Raw genomic sequence first — 5,686 nt, forward strand, 5'->3', positions numbered from 1 at the left:
CGTCGGTGGATGACTCCCCGAAAACCTCTGGCTAGCTCAAACCTCCTTCTCGGTGGAGAAACCTCACCACAACCTTGATCCAAACACTCTTAGATCACAAGAAGAGTTTGGAGGCTTTGGAAGACTACTAATAGGGGTTAACCACCTCTATTTCGTCAATCATGCCCAAGCACCCCGAGCTCTATTAAATAGAGCTCGAGAGGAAAATACTAAGCTGTTTTCTCACTACCAGTCGACTGGTGTATGCACTAGTCGACTGGTGTATGCACTAGTCGACTGGTGTATGCACTAGTCGACTGGTCCTTTAAGTGAAGTCGACTGTTACCCAACGGTCGACTACCAGTCAACTGCTACAGTAACCAATCGACTGCTACAATGTTGCTACAATGTTGCAACAATACTACTACAGTACTGCTACGGTAAGTCCTAAATGAATAGGATTTTGCCCTGAGTACAATCACTCAACACTCATCCTCGCCCGACCAACCTAGACCTAGCCTTCTAGCCTCCTCCATCAACCTCACGTCCCTCGGATGTCTCCCCATCCTTCACGTCTTACCTTCTGGAGCTTCCTTCGGCCTTGTCCATATTATCGGGTCTTCCTTTGCTAAGAGGCTCCTCACCTCCGGGACTTCATCCATTGCCAAGCCACACTTGGACTTACGTTGCCAAGACTACATGCTTGGACATTTCTCCTCTGCCAAGATTACACTTGGACTTTCTTTGTTGTACCTGTATCCTGCACACTCACAATGCATATCAAATACAACAATAAATCTAACTTAAATCTTTGCCCAAACATCAAAACCTAGGGCACCTAGATTGCTCCAACACTCACGACCAATGACCTCTTGGTCGGTACTCCAGACTCTCGCCCCAGCGTGAGTTATAGGTGAGCATGCTCTCATGACTAACGACTTCTCGAATGGTACTCCAAACTCTCGCCCGAGTGTGAGTTATAAGTGAACATGCTCTCATGACCAACGAGCTCTCGGTTGGTACTCCAGATTCTCGCCCCAGCGTGAGTTATAAGTGAGCATGATTTCATGACCAACGATCTCTCAGTCGGTACTCCAGACTCTCGCCCCAATGCGAGTTATAAGTGAGCATGCTCTCACGATCAACGACCTCTCGATTGGCAATCCAGACTCTTGTCCCAGCGTAAGTTATAAGTGAGCATGCTCTCACGACCAATAACCTCTCGGTCGGTACTCCAGACTCTCACCCCAGTGCGAGTTTTAAGTGAGCATGCTCTCACGACGTATGACTTCTCATTCGGTACTCGAGACTCTCGCTCTTGCGCGAGTTATAAGTGAGCATGCTCTCACGACCAACGACCTCTCGGTCGGTACTTCAGACTCTCACCCCAACGCGAGTTATAAGTGAGCATGCGCTCACGACCAACGATCTCTCGGTCGGTACTCCATACTCTCTCACCAGCGCGAGTTATAAGTGAGCATGCTCTCACGACCAACGACCTCTCGGTCAGCGATTCAGACTCTCACCGCAAGACCTTCACTAACCACCTCTTGGTCAGTATTTTAAATTCACCCCGTCGGGGGTGATAGACGGGCAAGGCCCTTGCCATGGGTCAGAGAAGTAGTTTTCCTGAGGGCAATTAGCGTTACTATGGTCACGTAAGTTGTGGATATTCAAAAATGCCCCTTTTATTAAAGATGTCTGCAGGAAGCAAGAAAGTTCCAGTAGGAAAGAAATAAAGAGATAGGAATAAAGGCTGAAACTCGAGCAGACCCACATTTAATTGATAAATTATAGGGAAGCACCCCTCAAACAAAATCTCATTCTTAACTCAGCCTGAGTGCTTATCTAAGTGCTCAGAATTCTTTTCCGGGGCCAACCATGAGTCGGCACCCCGAGCATTAGCGTTCTGCTTGACCTGCTTGCTCAAGATGGCTTCGAGTCTGTTCTAACTCAGCCTGAGTCAACTGAAGAGTGCGTCATTGTTGAGCGATGGTTTCATATTTAATCTTTGCTTCTTTCTACAGAAGGTACATGAAAGATGCATGTTTCTCTTTTAAGTAGATCATGAATTGAGCTTGTCTCTCCAGGTCTGAATAAGCTTTCTGTTTTAGCGCTACCTCAGCACGGGCCCGTGATTTGGCAAGTAGCCAAAGTTCTTCAATTTCCCTACGAAGGGAAAACTGAAGGTCCCTTTCTTGCGTCATCTCGGCTAAGGTCATATCCTTCTATGCGAGCAATTGGGTCATATGAGCCAGTTGTTGGCGAAGGTGTTGCAGTTCATCCGACTCGGAGTTCGAATCCATGATTAAGGAGCGTCAGTTAAAGGAAAGTGTGTCTCTCTAAGCGGAGGCCATCCCCTTTTAAAGAGGAGGAGGCGGGAAGTCAATTTCTGCAGAGAATAAAGTGGCCCTTTTCATGAGGTTGATTGAGCAATTAAACAGGTTACAATACCAATGATCTAGGAAAAGAAGCAGCATATATAGTCATAATGGCGAAGTAAATGAAACTCGATCTTGAGTCTAGTCAGTCAGACTTGAGCCTCTTTCGACTAGACTTGGAGGGAAGGCTTATGATACGGTACATAAAGGTGGGGCATGATAAGGTCAGACAGTCAAAAGTCGAGGGGACATGACAGTCAAGGATAGTCAGAAGTCAAAGGGATGTGGCAGTCAATAGTTAGGGGAAAGAAGGAGTTAGATCGCCTGACATCATCAGCCGCATAATTTTCGGTCGAGTACTAACAGATCAGGATCTCAGATCAGAGATAAAAGATGTAGCCTGGAGTAAGGCCTGACCTTCCCCGACTGGTCGGGTTTCCTCAGCCCGAGCCACATATCTAAGTCTGGTACTCTCAGTAAGACAAATCCTAGTTGACCCCTAGTGATCGCAACAGAAAAGATGGGGCCCGCACCACAGCTCGACTTCCTTATCAAGACTCAAATCTGGTGGCTCACCCGAACGGTCGTCTCGAGCAGTCCGTAGTTAAACTCGGGCGGGATAGAAAGAACTAGGTGACAACAAGGGCAGGAAATCGTAATCGCCTGTCAGAGAATAACTACCATGCGTCAAGGAATATTCTAGTGGTCTGCTATCATCTACAAATGGAACCTTCCTTCGACCAATGAGAGGGATCCACATGTCCTCCATCACCCGACAGGTCCTGACACCCAACATATTCTCTGACATCGGTCAATCTCCAGAGGTCCGCATTGTCATATAAAAAAGGAGATCCTCTCCCTTAGCCAGGTACGCGCACGAACACATTCGCACTCGTCTTCTACAGTTCTTTTTTCCTTTATACACTGTTCTTTTGGGGAAAAAGTACCTGACTTGAGTATTAGAGGACCTGCGCCGGGGACTTTTCCTTGGTTTCTGGTCTCTAATATTCTGGGTGCTTGTCTGAGTATGCGCAAAGCCTCAGTACCGCCATTTTCGTCACCATTATCCTTCAGCTACACGTGGGGGCCGCCTTTCCGGTGCCCGTGCGCTAGGTGTGTCCAAGTCGCCTTTCCGTCAACACCGACGCCATCTCAGGCGGTTTTCGTCTGACTCAAATTCTAGATATGATCAATAAACAAGATCAATTAAATAAACAACTTTAAATAACTCATCTAACTAAACGAATAAACTTGAACACATATGTGCTCAGCTTGTTAATGTTCGTGAACAATAAACATGAACTTGTTGGTGAATAACATATGTGAACAACATTCATAAATAATGTTCGTGAACAATGTTTGTGAACAATGTTCATGGATAATATTTATGTATAATGTTCACAAACAATATCTATGAACAATATTTATAAACCATGTTTATCAATAAAATTCTTATTAACTTGCTAAATAAAGAAAAATTTTAAAATAAACAAATAAATTAGTATTATTAAGCTTAAAAACTAATCAAAGATACTTAAAATATAAAAACTTCAAACAATAAAAAAAAAAGCTTGAATTAAGAATTTGATAGCATCTAAATGAACCAAGTTCAAACTCATAAAAAAAATCAAACAAAGTTTGAACAATCAATTTAACAGCTTGGTTCATTTTAAGGTCGGTTCAACTTAACTTGATTACATTATCAAACAAGCTTAAATACTATAAAATTTAACTTGGCTTGACTTATTTAAGGTCCTAATGATTGTGCCCTGAAACCTTCCCACTATTTTAGCTCATATATTATATTATTCACAAAGGTCCCATGATACGACAAATAAGGTAGAGTCCCTGAAGTTGAGGTCGAAGTCAAGAAAGTTGGTTGATGTGACAATCAAAGTCAAGGAGAGATTAACACTTGGGTCTATCATAGTCATACGACTTGACCGAGTAATCCAGTTGATCATACCTTTTGTCTGATCAGACTCGAGTCCCCCTCCCCCAAGCTGGATGGAATCCCGAGTCATCTTAGTTCCATTTAGAACCAAGACCTCTCGGTTTGATTGAATATACTGGACCTACGGCTTGGGCGGACTCCTTGTCTGAGCAGATGACAAGTCCTCAAAGAGGCCGAGTTCTCAAGATGGTTAGCATTCCTTAGCCGACTCGATCCTGTCCAAAAGCGAGGTTCGACCAGACGTTAGAAGAGATTCGGCCGACATACTGTCAAAGAGTATTAATAGTCCATCAACTTAACGACCTAATATTCTTTTTTGACACTTTTTGTAAATGCTGACAGAGAATTAAGGGAATATGTCTTGTATGATAGGAGCTTCTACCTTGTAAAGTACAGAAATGGTTGGTTTACTTTAGGAAAACTGTCATAATGTCAAAATAGCCAGTCCTTTTTCGAAAATGCCTTGATATTCATGCGAAGGGAAAAAACAACACTATATAAAGGGTCTCCACCTACCGGTATAGATACGCAATGCTTCGCTATCGACACCCACTGTTCTTCTCCATTATTCTTCATATTTTCTTCTTTAGTCCCTTGTCTGAGTTGAGCATCGGAGTGTTTGCGATGGGACTCCTCCCTAGCCTGGTTACTAATGTTTACTTCCTTTAGCTCTTCTTTTTGACATGCAAGCTCTCTCACGACGCCATATTTTTCTTGCTCAGAGTCTTTCTACAATTAACCTCAAAGCCACTTTTCCAACGCACAATCTTTCCTAATTTCAGACAGAATCATATGAGTTCTGTTCGTTAATATTCATGAATAATATACGTGGACTTATTCGTGAACAGCATATGTGAACAACATGCGTGAATAATATTCGTGAACAACGTTCGTAAATAATATTCATGAACAACGTTCATGAATAATGTTCGCAAACAATAAACATTTGCGAATAATGTTCATGCAGCATTGTTCATGAATAATGTTCGCAAACAATAAACATTTGCGAATAATGTTCATGCAGCATGTTCATAAATCAAACTCTTATAAACTTACTAAATAAAGAAATTTTTAAAATAAACAAATAAATTTATATTATCTAGCTTAAAAAAAAAATCAAACAAACTTAAAATATATTCAAACAATAAAAAAAAAAAAACTTTGGATTAAGAGTTCCATAGTATCTAAACGGACTAAGCTCAAGTTAAAAAAAAAAACTAAATCAAGTTTGAACAATTATTTTAACAAATTATTTACTTTTAAATTTGACTCAATTTAACTTAATTATCTTATTAAATAAACTTCAACACTCTACTCTCCTAATAATCATGCCCTTAAACCTCCTTATATTTTAAGCTCATATATGATAGTA

The sequence above is a fragment of the Zingiber officinale genome, chromosome 7B (assembly GCF_018446385.1).
Source record: "Zingiber officinale cultivar Zhangliang chromosome 7B, Zo_v1.1, whole genome shotgun sequence".
Taxonomy (NCBI): Eukaryota; Viridiplantae; Streptophyta; class Magnoliopsida; order Zingiberales; family Zingiberaceae; genus Zingiber; species Zingiber officinale.